We start from the raw sequence: 14,091 nt of genomic DNA, 5'->3' as shown, positions 1-14,091 counted from the left end.
GTCTTTTATTCACATCTGGTATCAGAGCAAGGTTATTCCTTTTAATTTTTGGTGTATGAAAGGTTATTATGAGCATGGAGATAGTGACATTAACTGATATGGAGAAATTAAATGGGGCTAATTTTGCCCTTTGGAAGGCGCAAATGGAGGACGTATTGATTTTAAAGGATCAATATTTGTCCATTGAGGGAGTAGCGAAGTAGCCCTCATCGATGACAAACGAATAATGGAATAAGTTGGACAGAAAAGGCATTGACACAATCCGTTAGTATTTGGCAAAGAACGTATATTTTAACATCGCTGAAGAGAAGACAACAAAATGGTTATGGAAAAAGTTGCATGATCTATATGAGAATAACACAATATCAAACAAAGTCTTCTTGATGAAGAAGTTGTACAATCTCAAGACGAAGGAAGGTGCTCCAGTGGTGGAGCATTTGAATAAGTTTAATATAACCATAAGTAAGTTTACCTCTGCCAAAATTATTTTGGATGATGAGATTAGAGCCATCTTATTGTGCTATATATCAGATAGTTGGGAGAATTTGATAGTAGTTATCAACACTTCAACACCTGTAGGGACCGTGAAATTTGATGACGTCAATAGCAATTTAATGAACGAGGAGTTGTGTCGCAAATCAATTGTGGAAAACTAGGGAGGAGAAGCTCCAGTCTTAGTTGAACGTGGAAGGAAAATTGAACACGGTGGACAGGGGCGTTCAAAATCAAGAGGTGGAATGCAATCAAGAACAAGAAGACTTACTTTTTTTTCACTGTGGAAGAGTGAGACACAAGAAAAATGATTGTTGGTTTTGGAATAAGGAACAAAAGGAAAAAAAATCAATCAACACAAATAAAAAATCAAGCAACACAAATGAAGGTGAGATTACCATTGTAACTTTTGAAAGTGATGTTTTATTTATTGTTTCAGTAGAAGAAGCTTGTTTATATATTTATAGTAGTAGCATTGATTGGGTACTTGACTTTGGAGCATCTCACCATGTGACCCCATGCAAAAATAATTTTGTTACGTATGAAGAAGTTGATCATGGTAGAGTACATTTAGGAAATAATCATTTTTGTAATATTGTTGGAGTGGGAGATGTTCGAATCAAGACAAAGGATGGATATGGTATCTTGCTGAAATAGGTTAGGCATGTCCGAGAGATGTGTATGATTTTGATCTCTATGAGACGATTGGATGATGAAGGTTGCTCCACAATCTTTGGGAAATGTGGTTGGAAAATTACTAAAGGGTCATTGGTGTTGGCTAAAGGATTCAAGACAAGAACCTTGTATACAATGAGGAAAACAACAAAAGATATTAGATGCAACTATTGTTGTAAAAGAAGAAAACTCAGTGGAGTTATGTCACAAGCGCTTAGACCACATGAGTGAAAAGGGACTAAAAGTTATTGTTGGTAAAAATCTACTTCTATGAACTTAATCTTTGTGAGGATTGTATTTATGGCAGGCAAAGAAGGGTTTCTTTTATGAGAGGCAGTCATGGAAGAAAAATAATTTTGTTAGAATTAATATGCTCTAATGTGTTTGTCTTGTTGAATGTTAAGTCTTTAGGAGGAACCACATATTTTATTTCATAGATGACTCTTTTACGAAGGTTTGGGCCTACCTTATGAAAAGTAAAGGTTAGGTGTTTGAGATATTTCTAACATTTCTTGTTGATGTTGAAAGGGAGACTAATAAATTGCTCAAGTTTTTGAGGACAAACAATGGTGGAGAATATTGCTCTAATGCATTCAAGAATTTTTGTAATAAGTTTGACATTAAACGTGAAAAGATTGTGCCTGGTACTCCCCAGCAAAATGGTATTGCAGAAAGGATGAATCACACTATTATGGAGAAGGTGAGGAGTATGTTGTCAAATTTCGGATTGGAAAAACATTTATGGGTAGAAGTTGTAAGGATAGCTTGTGATCTCATCAATTGCTTACCTTCTACAGTCCTAGAGGATGGTATTCCTAAAGAAGTTTGAACCGGTAAAAAGGTAAATTATTCTTGCATAGCTTTTTTGGATGTGAAGCATTTATGCATATTCCCAAAGAGCATAGAACCTTTTTTTTCTTTTTCTTCGGGATATGCGAATGGTGAGTTTGGTTATTGTCTATGGGATCCAAGCAATCACAAATTTGTTAGAAGCATGGATGTAATATTTAATAAACTTGAGATGTATAAAAGGCCTACAGGTGAAACAAAGCTCAAGAAAATTGTTGATAGGTTTATAGAACAACAATAAAATACCCCACCATTGGAAGAATCTGAGCAACAAACTCAAGAATAGGATGGACAACGAGAAGAAGAAAATTTGTTGCAACCATTACAAGAAATTCAAGTGGAAAACACACCATCGTAGTTGATTCGCAGGTCTATTAGGCCTCAAAAGCCCTCACAAAGGTATCCACCCTCAAATTATATTTTGCTAACTGATGAAGGTGAACCTAATTGTTTTCAGGAAGCTTGTGAAGTGGAAACTAGAAAAAAGTGGAAGAAAGCAATGGAGGAAGAAATGGACTCTTTGTTGGAAAATAAAACTTGGGAGTTAGTGAAGCTTCCAAAAGGAAGAAATGCCCTACAAAACAAATGGGTATACAGGATTAAACATGAGGGTGAGGAGAATAAGGAAAGATATAAAGCAAGGTTGGTGGTGAAAGAGTTTGCAAAAAAAGAAGGTGTTGACTTTACAAATATTTTTTCACATGTTGTTAAAATGTCATCCATGAGAGTTATCCTTGGTCTTGCTCAAACTTTGGACTTGGAATGTAAACAATTAAATGTGAAGACAAATTTTCTTCATGGAGAATTAAAGGAGGAAATTTATATGTGACAACCAAAAGGATTTAAGGTAAAAGGTAAAGAGAACCTTGTCTGCAGGTTGAAGAAGAGCCTTTATGGGCTGAAACAGGCAACTCGTCAATGGTACAAGAAATTTGATTCATTTATGCTGAGGTATGGCTTCAAAAGACTAGAATTTTATCATTGTGTCTACATCAAGAGGTATGACCAAGAAAAGTATATTATCCTATTGTTATATGTGGATGATATACTAATTGTTGGACATGATAAGAACACGATTAATAAGTTGAAGAAGGATTTGAGTAGTCAATTTCCAATGAAATATTTAGGTCCAAGACAACATATATTAGGCATGAGGATTATATGTGACGGAAAGAATAGAAAGTTGTGGCTATCACAAGAAAAATATATTAAAAGGGTGTTAGACATGTTCAATATGAAGGATTTCAAACTAGTTGGTACACCCCTAACATCACACTTCAAACTTAGTGTTGATTTGTGCTCTTATGATGACAACAAGAAGGAGGAAATGAGTAAAATCCATTATGCTTTAGTTTTTGGTAGCTTGATGTATGCCATGGCATGTACTCATCCATATATTGCACATTTAGTGGGATTAATAGTAATTATTGTTTATGTTTTGGTATTAACAATGTTGTTCTTGAAGGTTACACAAATGCAAACATGGCTGGAGATGTGGATACTTGAAAGTCCACCATTCATTATTTATGTATTTTTGCAGGTGCAATGGTATCTGGTATCTTGGATGTCCAAATTGCATAATGTAGTGGCCCTCTCCACAACAAAGGCAGAATAAATGTAGTGGCCCTATCCACAACAAAGGCAGAATAAATCATTGCCACTGAAGCTTGCAAAGAGATGTTGTTCGCTGCCACTCAAGCTTGCAAAGAGATGTTGTTGATGCAACTACTTTTAGGAGAGTTGGGAATAAAAATAAATAAATATTTGTTGCATTGTGATAGTCAAAACATTATTCGTTTATTAAAAACCCAACATATCATTTTAAGAGAAAGCACATTGATGTTCAATATCATTGGATCTGTGAACTGTTAAATGATGGGGGCACTACAATTGGAGAAAATACACACTACAACAAATCCAGTTGATATGTTAAGGAAGACTTTGTGAGGCATAAATCTTCGTTAGAGTAATGCAAATGTGATAAATTGCATCTTGGGAAAGGCTTAGTAACAAGAAGAGAAAACAATGTAAAAAACATTCGCTCAAGCTTCTATTTGGTCTCAAGAGGGAGATTGTTAGGCATGAGACCAAATCAAGTCAAAGTTGTTAGTGCCCATGGTATTCACAATCCATGGTATTGGGTTCATGATATTGTAATGAAATATTTTTTATATAGGGGTGTGAGTAAATAGAATTCCATGCAAGAAAGAATGAAGCTAGTGGAATGTAAGAAGATTTTCATTGTGATAATAAAAATCTACCAAACCCTTTCTTAGTGGTTTTTCTCCCAAATGGGTTTTCCACCCAAGTAAATTTTTTAAGTTAAATTTTGTATCTACGGTCATGAATTTTTTATTTTTCTTTCAGTGTAATTTCTTTTTATTTTTCTTTCAGTTTAATTTATTTGTTGTCTTTTATCTTTCCGTTTAATTTATTTGTTGTCTTTTATCTTTCAGTTTAAGGTTCGTTAAAAGCTACTTGAAGGCTACTTGGGCCTCCCTACAGATCGGGGTTCATTGAAGGCTACTTGGGCCTCCCTACAGATTCGAGTTATTCACTAGGGAGAAATAAAGGGCCCATTGTTGTCAAAGAACCAAGAGTGGGAGATTGTTAGGCATGAGACCAAATCAAGTCAAAGTTGTTAGTGCCCATGGTATTCACAACCCATGGTATTGGGTCCATGGTATTGTAATGAAATATTTTTTTATATAGGGGTGTGAGTTAAAGGAATTGGAGGTGAGAAAGAATGAAGCTAGTGGAATGCAAGAAGATTTTCATTGTGATACTAAAAATCTACCAAACACTTTCTTAGTGGTTTTTCTCCCAAATGGGTTTTCCACACAGGTAATTTTTTTTTAAGTTAAGTCTTGTATCTACCGTGGTGAAATTTTTATTTTTCTTTCAGTTTAATTTCCTTCTTGTCTTTTATTAACAATAAAGTCTGAGAAGAAATATTGCTGATATTAGATGAGTTGTAGCTTAGAGCTAAAGGATTGGATCTAAGTCTATAAATGATTAAAGGTTACTTGGGCCTTCTTGTCTTTTATTAAGAATAAAGTCTGAGAAGAAATATTGCTGATATTAGATGAGTTGTAGCTTAGAGCTAAAGGATTGGATCTAAGTCTATAAACGATTAAAGGTTACTTGGGCCTCCTACAGATCCGGGTTCATTAAAGGCTACTAGGGTCTCCCTACAGATCCAGGTTCATTGAAGGCTACTTGGGCCTCCCTACAAATCTGGGTTCCTCTAGATAGGGAGACATAAAGGGCCCATTGTTGTCAAAGAACCAAGAGTGGGAGATTGTTAGGCATGAGACGAATCAAGTCAAAGTTGTTAATGCCCATGGTATTCACAACCCATAGTATTGGGTCTATGGTGTTGTAATGAAATATTTTTTATATAGGGGTGTGAGTAAAAGGAATAGCGGGTGAGAAAGAATGAAGCTAGTGGAATGTAAGAAGATTTTCATTGTGATATTAAAAATATACCAAACCCTTTCTCAGTGTTTTTTCTCCCAAATGGGTTTTCCACCCAAGTAAAATTTTTAAGTTAAATTTTGTATCTACCGTTGTGAAAAAAATAATTTTCTTTCAGTGTAATTTCTTTTTATTTTTCTTTCGGTTTCATTTCTTTATTGTATTTTATTACAATAAAGTCCAGAAAGAAATCTTGTTGATATTAGATGAGTTGCAACTTAGAGCTAAAGGACTGGATTTATCTCTATAAATGATTAAAGGTTACTTGGACCTCTTTGGGTTGCTCACGAGGAAGAAATAAAGGGCCCATTGTTGTCAAAGAACCAGGAGTGGGATATTGTTAGGCATGAGATCAAATCAAGTCAAAGTTGTTAGTGCCCATGGTATTGGGTCCATGGTATTGTAATGAAATATATAGGGTTGTGAGTAAAAGGAATTGCGGGTGAGAAAGAATGAAGCTAGTGGAATGTAAGAAGATTTTCATTGTGATACTAAAAATCTACCAAACTCTTTCTCAGTGGTTTTTCTCCCAAATGGGTTTTCCACCCCAGGTAAAATTTTTAAGTTAAATTTTGTATCTAAGGTGGTGAAAATTTTATTTTTCTTTGAGTTTAATTTCTTTTTATTTTTCTTCCAATTTAATTTCTTTGTTGTCTTTTATTAACAATAAAGTCTGGGAAGAAATCTTGCATGAGTTGCAGCTTAGAGCTAAAGGACCGCTATAAATGATTAAAGGTTACTTGGGCCTCCTACGGATCCGGGTTCATTAAAGGCTACTTGGGCCTCCCTACAGATCCGGGTTCATTGAAGGCTACTTGGGCCTCCTTACAGATCCGCGTTCCTCCAGATCTCACTAGGGAGAAATAAAGGACCCATTGTTGTCAAAGAACCACTAATCAAGTCAAAGTTGTTAGTGCCCATGCTATTCAAAACCCATGGTATTGGTCCCATGGTATTCACAACCCATGGTATTGGGTCCATGGTATTGTAATGAAATATTTTTTTATATAGGGGCTTGAGTAAAAGGAATTGCGAGTGAGAAAGAATGAAGCTAGTGGAATGTAAGAAGATTTTCATTGTGATACTAAAAATCTACCAAACCCTTTCTCCCAAATGGGTTTTCCACACAGGTAAAAATTTTAAGTTAAATTTTGTATCTAGCGTCGTGAATTTTTTTTTTTTTTTTTTTTTTTTTTTTTTTTTTTTCAGTTTAATTTCTTTTTTTTTTTCTTTCAGTTTAATTTCTTTGTTGTCTTTTATTAACAATAAAGTTCGAGGATAAATCTTACTGATATTAAATGAGCTGCAACTTAGAATTAAAAAATTGGATCTACCTCTATAAATGATTAAAAGTTACTTGGGCCTCCTACAAATCTAGGTTCATTAAAGGCTACTTGGGCCTCCTTACATATCCGAGTTCCTCCAGATCCGGGTTGCTCACTAGGGAGAAATAAAGGGCCCATTGTTGTCAAAGAACCAAGCTCTCTCGAGACGGGTTCATGTATTATAATCACTCTACTGCTATTCACTTTTATTTTTGGTTTTCTAGTTTTTCAGGTATGACACCTCAAGCAAAGCTTTAGACCTCATAATATTTATGTTCCTCATAATATTTATGTTGTAATGTTGAACTCTTAAATATTATAATTTGTTTTTTCATATATAAATTGAGATTACATAAAAACTTATTCATCTTACCATTTAATACCATATTAGTATTTCCTATTTTTTTTAATATAATTATTAAATTAAATAATATTTATATAATAATAATAAAATTAAATAATATCGATATTATAATAAGAAATAATGTTACTAAATAAATATAATTTATTATTTTGTTTTTTATAATTATTATATGTTTTTATACTTTTTATTTATTTATTTTATTATAGCATTTAAATTTAAATTTATTAAATAATAATAATAATTCTCTTTAATTAAAAGTTAAACAAAATAAAAATAAAAAATAGAAATAAAATATAAAAAAAAAAGAGAAAGAAAAATAAATATTTTTAGTCAAACTAGCGGTTTTTTTCTAACGACTAGTTAGTTGCTCTCTCCATCTATTTATTTCAATGCCTGGATCTGATTCATCATCTTGTCCTGAAGATGAACCACACTAGATGGTTTGCTCCTATGTGATTGTTTCCAAAAGAATTTGTTATGATTAATATGGATCACAGAAGTCTAAAATCATATATTATAACTTGTTTTTTCTTATATAAGTGTCTAGGGCTTGGGCTTGGACTATGCCGTAAAAGTGTTTCTACTTGGCTAAGAGCTTGTCTTCATCGGACGTAAGGAAACAGGGTAACGACCCAAGACACAAAGGCGTAACTTATTCATCTTACCATTTAATACAATATTATTATTTATCATATATATAAATTCACATATTCACATATTATAACTTGTTTTTTCTTATATAAGTGTATAGGGTTTGGGCCTGGACTATGCCCTAAAATTGCTCTTACTTGGCCAAGAGCTTGTCTTCTTCGACCCAGAGGTGCAAGGAAACAGGTTGCCTATCAATATGGACCACCAACATATTATTTCACCAATAACAACTAGAAATCATTGTCTTCAATGCTGAATTTTCTCACTTGTAAAAAAAAAATTCCCACATATGAAAAAAGTGTCTACAACTTTACACTCATATTACGTCATGTCTTAATTATTAATTTTTACTAATATTATAAATTTCAAAATTTGTTTCCCAAACGACATATTCATATCAAAATTTGTTTCCCAAACGACATATTCATATTACCTTATTTTAGTATAAATTCATAATTTCCTTTTTAAATCATATGTTCACGTCTCATCATTATATACTGTAATTATATTGTATTTTAGTTTTAACACATCATACTTAATTAATTGAAGCATTACACTCAATCAAATTCAATCTGATCTAATATTTTTGTTTATTATAAGTATTATAAATTTCATAATTTTCCTTTTAATTTAGATAAAGTGTGTAAGGTTTTCATTCCAACTTTAACTTTACTTTCCATAAAGAATTTTTTACCCATCATTGTTTAGTTTTTTCACATCATTAATATATTCAATCAAATTACTTTATATCTTATATATTTATTTCCCAATTTTTTCATATAATTTTAAACACATACAAATAAAAATAGAGTTTACTCATTCACATACATTTTCATAATTTTTGTATTTCACAAAATCTTCAAAATTATTAATTATAATCTTATTTATATCTATATATTTTCAAAAAATGACATTAATTCATATGAACACATCTCATCATTTGTTTTATTTTTATTTATTTTATTTTATTTTTTATTTTTTTATCTAAACATTCTATTACACTAAATCAAAATAAATTAAAATTACATCACTATCTAATGCAATTTTTTTTTATTTTTTATTTTTTTAATACAAAAACGGTTATGGGATTTCATTAAATATTTGGCAAAAAGTCATAATTTTGGTTACAAAAAGTGAAGCTGGTTTCTTGGCATCTCTCCAACAAGCAGGACATAGCGCATATGCTTATGAATCGCCTCTTTTTACAATTTATCAAATGAACTCTTGCTACTGATTTCCCGAGCTTATGAATGCATACAAACTGATTCAATAAAAGGCAGAAGAACATAGAAAATTTAGGGAATTGGGTCCCAAGAGATTTCATTATCTCTGAGAATAGTTCCGGCAGCTAGCTGGACTGCCTTATTTGCCTCTATGTCTGCTTCTTTGTTGTTGTTTCTCAGGATATGAAAGAATTTCAAGTTTAGGAGCTTTGTCATGCCTTTAATTCTTGTAATTGTCCTTGCAAGTCGAAGATCTGCTGGATTTGTGTTGGTCGCCATTGCTTTGATGATGACCTGGGAATCGCCGAAAACAACTGCTTCCATGTGTCCCAGTTCTTTAAGCAGTTTGATCCCTTGAAACAGGGCCATGGCTTCAGCTTGTATGCTTGAGGAGTGGCCCAGTCCCCATGCAAAACTGTGTATAGATGCTTCTTCTGGATTTATAATGAGCCCTCCTGCTCCAGCCATTCCTAGATTTCCCTTGGCTACCCCGTCAAAGAAAAGAGAGGGGAGTGTTTGTTTGGACAACCAAGATTGAAATTCTTCTTCGTTTTTCCTGATTTTCCAATCTTTGAGACATATAGGTGAGGTTTTCAATTTTTGGAAATTGAGGTTGAGGGCTACTCCAAACTCAATATCCTGCTGGCTTAGATTTGTGTCATCGCTTTTGTCTCTTAGCCACTCATTTAACTGACCTTTCACTGTATTTGCTACTAGTCTGAAGTTCTGTTCCTTATTTTTGAAAATCCTTCTGTTCCTCTCCAACCATATTTGCCAATTGATGAATTTGGGCAGAGCAGTCCATGCTGCTTTAACTATCTTGTTTTTTGGACTTGGGCCTGGATACCTGGCCATCCACCCAGCAAACAGGTCCGGGACAAAGTGGGGGAAGGTGGGCATAAAATTCGATGGTCCAAGGAGCTCGTGCCAGATTAGACCTGTGTATTTGCACTCCAGCGAGAGATGAAGAGCGGATTCTGGACTTTCCTTGCATAGTGTGCATCTTGATGGCCCTAGAATGCCCCTTTTCTGTAGCCTGTCATCTGTTAGAATTTTTTGATGGCATAACAGCCAACAAAAGTGATCAATTTTTGGAATGGCAGGGAAGTTCCAAATACCAACCCAGGGCGCCGGATTAGGAGGTACGTGGGGTCTCTCCATGTATTTGGTGTAGCCCTGAGCCACCGTATAGCCGATCTGCTTCGGTCCCCAGCCTCTCGTGTCTTTTCTTCTTGCGTGCAACAGAGCCATCCCATGCAACATCTTTAACAACGTAGCATAATCTGATTGCAACGCAGGTGGGACTGTGATCTGTTTCCAGCCAGACCAGTTGTCACCACACCATTTCGATATGTCCCAGAGCGTTTTTATATTTATTTCATCCATCCATGCCTTAAGCTCGATCCTGAGATTCGAGTCCACCAGCGGAGGCCTGTTCATGATGCTATCCTCCCATAACCTGATGTTTTTGCCATTTCCTGGTATCCAATAGGCGTTGTTTCTTATTAGCGGGCCAGTTTTAATAATTAGAGCGTTGAAGGGGGTTCTGTTTTGGTTTTTGGGCTGCTCCAGGCACCGAAGTCTCTGTCCTCTAAAATATTTCCTCCACAGCGCTAGTTGAACCCATCCTGGATTTGGAGCTATGATTTTCCAAATCAGTTTGGCTCCCATTGCTAAATTTTGTATACTTAGATTTTTGAAGTTTAATCCTCCCTCCTGCATCGGTCTGGAGACTATTTCCCAATTAACCAGAGAAATTCTCTTCTCATTATGTTTGCCTCCTTTCCAGAGAAATTTCCTAATTAGCTCCTCCATCTTCTTAATGATTCCCACAAGCGCCAAAAGAACAAAGAATTGAAATAATGGCAGGCTGCTAAGCACGGACTTGATGAGCACTGATTTTCTGACAATGTTGAGCTAAGAGGATCCCCAGGCCTGCATTTTTGCTTTGAATTTTTCTATTTGGGGATGCTAATCCTTGCTCAAAGCCCTCTTATGAAAGATGGGCAGCCCAAGGTATTTAAAGGAGGTCCAAGATGCTGAAGCTGCAAAGCCTAGACATCTGGCTATGGAACTTGCAGAAGCAGCTGAGATATTCCAGCAGTATATATGACATTTACCCTTGTTTAGTTCACTGCCCGATACTTTACAGTAGTCTTCCAGCACTTCTTTAAATTTGATTGCAGAGTGTTGAGTTGCAGCCCCCAGCAACAAGGTATCATCTGCGAAGAGGGCGTGGTTGATGCTCTTAACCCCTCTTGCTATGCACAGGCCAGCTATATCTTGGTCTTGTTGCTTCTTGTTTAAATAGAAGTTGAGGACAGAGGCCTGCAGCACAAAGAGGAGGGGTGAGAGGGGGCACCCCTGCCTCAACCCTCTAGAAGCTTTGAAGAAGTCAGCAGCCCTACCATTCACTAAAGCCGCAATCCAGGGTTCCAAAATACAAGCTCTGATCCACTTGATAAAAATTTTACCAAATCCAAGCTTGTGCAAAACAGCAAACAAAAATATATGTCTTACACGATCAAATGCATTAGCTAGATCTAGTTTAATGACCATACCTTTTTCTTTTCGACGAAGGCTGGAATGAATCGCCTCTTGGACCAGGATGAAATTATCTACTAGCTGTCTGCCATGTATAAATCCACCTTGATTCTTCGGGATGATTTTGGGGAGAATTTTCTTCAACCTGTTTGCTATTACCTTGGTAATCACTTTATATCCAATGTTACATAAGGATATAGGGCGGAATCTATTAAATGAGTTTGCACCTTTTTCTTTAGGGATGAGGGTGAGAAAAGTTGAGTTTGTGCAGCCTCCAATTTTCTGACACTCTTGGGACTTCTGGATCATTTTAAAGAGCTCCTTCTCAACTATCTGCCAACAGGTCTGAAGAAATCTGGGCGTGAAACCATCCGGTCCCAGGGCTTTGTCGGGTTCCATTGCAAAGAGGGCTTCCCTAACTTCATTTTTGGTGATTTTGCCTTCAAGGGCCTGGTTCATTTTAGATGTGATGAGGTTGGGAACAACATCTAGCAGATTGTCGTTTTGGCTAGTCTCCATGTCCTCACTATACATCTTCTCAAAGTGATCTGAAGCTGCCTTCTTAATGCTGGCAAAGTCCTTTAAGGTGCAGTTTTCTTTTTTGATTTCAGAGATAGAATTACGGCATTTCCTGGCTTGAGCCTGCTTGTGGAAAAATGAAGAGTTTCGATCGCCAGCTTTGAGCCATAGACTCCTTGACTTGAGCCTCCAAAATTCTTCTTCTGCCAGACAAGCCTTATGGAATTTTTGCTGTAACTGAGATTCCTTGTCCAACTCTTCTTTGGTGATTTCGGCAGCTTCTAGGTGGAGGTGCTAATTTTTTTTTTCCTGTCAACAGCGGGATTGGGCAAGGTCATAACCCAACCTTTCAACATAGCTTTTACTTTTCGAATTTTTTCCTCCCAAACAAAAAAAGGGGAACCCTTGAATGGATCTTTCCAGCAATCTCTGACCTTTTGCATAACGTCTGTCTCTTTAGTCCATAGAGAGCTAAATCTGAAAGGAATAGGCCCCAGATCCTTAGAACTCAACAGCTCTAGGCTAATGGGCTTGTGATCTAATACACTGCTATGGAGAATACACATTCTAGTCTCTAACCCAAGAAGCAGGAAGGAACTTTAAACAAAAAATATGTAAAGTCTTGCCGCTATGTGACCCGGTCCAACTCTCTTATTTGACCATGTGAACGTGCCAGTAACCGACTTTATATCTAGCAGGTCCTAGTCTTGCATGAGGTCTTCCGCCCATTCTCTTGCCGGATCTCTGACTATGCTACCTCCTCTTTTTTCTGTTGAGAGGAGGGTGAGGTTTAGATCTCCAGCTATGATTATGTTTTCCAGATTCTCTAGATCTGCCAAACTTTTGATGGAGTCCCAGCAATTTTTTTTCTCACCTGCATTGTTAGGAGCATACACATTGAATAGACAAATAATCTCCTTGGATTCTAAGTGCTGCATTTTAAAAAAAATCCAATGGGTATTCAGGGACTTAGAGATTAATGAAAACTTATTTGTGTTCCAGAGCGACCCAAGCCCTCCTGATGCTCCACGGGCAGAAATTGCATGCGCTCCACTTTTATTCCAAAATTTTTTGCTTGCTTGGAGGAAAGTTGTATCCTCCAATTTAGTCTCCTAGATGAGAAGGATATCCGGGGCTTCCAATCTTATTAAACTATTCATTGCTTCTTCCTTAGCTGTGGTGCCCATTCCCCTACAATTCCAGGAGACTATCTTCATAATTTATTTTTGCCTTAATGAGCTCCCTTGGAGCCCTGGGATTGAATCCTCGTCATCTTCTGGGTTTTTGTTAGGAGTTTCTCTAACGTTGGTTGGCTGCCCTGAAGCTTGTCCTTATAAGTTTCTTGTTCTCTTTTTTCCTTTGCAGACTTGTGTCCTCTTGTAGATCTTCTAGGAGAAGACTGGGATTCACCTATTTCCCCTTCTTCCTCCGATTCCTCGGACTCTTGGGTTTCCTCCTCCTCTTCTGATATCCTCCCTTTGGATCTCTCTGGTACACTTTTGGTGGAGGGGGAGGCTTTAGCTGGAGAGGCCTCCTTTGGGATTTTTGTCTCTTGGGTGGTCATGATTTCAGATCTAAGGATCTTGAATTTATTCCCTTGGCTTTCCATGGATGGTTTCTGAGCAGGACCTGCTTGAGGAGCTTTAGCATTTACATTTGCATTCTTCTTGTGAGAAGTTTTGGAGCGCTTTGCCTGGTTCCATCCATCTTCCTTCCCTTTTTCTTCCACCCCTTTGGATGGACAATCTCTGGCAAAGTGTCCGTAGACATGGCACTTCCGGCATTTGAACGGCAGCTGCTCATAATCCAGTTTCTGTACATGAGTCTAGGGACCTACAACTATTTTGATGGCCTTTGGTAGTCCGACCTCCAGATCTACCTCCACACAGATTCTGGCACAGTCATACTGATCTTTGCTATTGGCCTTGTCTATAAATTTTCCAAGGGTATTTCCTATGTGCTTCAAAGATTC

This window comes from Pinus tabuliformis, chromosome 8 (genome assembly GCF_031772625.1).
Source record: "Pinus tabuliformis cultivar Carrire ecotype Pingquan chromosome 8, CPIR1, whole genome shotgun sequence".
In the NCBI taxonomy this organism is placed as follows: domain Eukaryota; kingdom Viridiplantae; phylum Streptophyta; class Pinopsida; order Pinales; family Pinaceae; genus Pinus; species Pinus tabuliformis.
Note: the sequence above shows the minus strand (reverse complement) of the source record.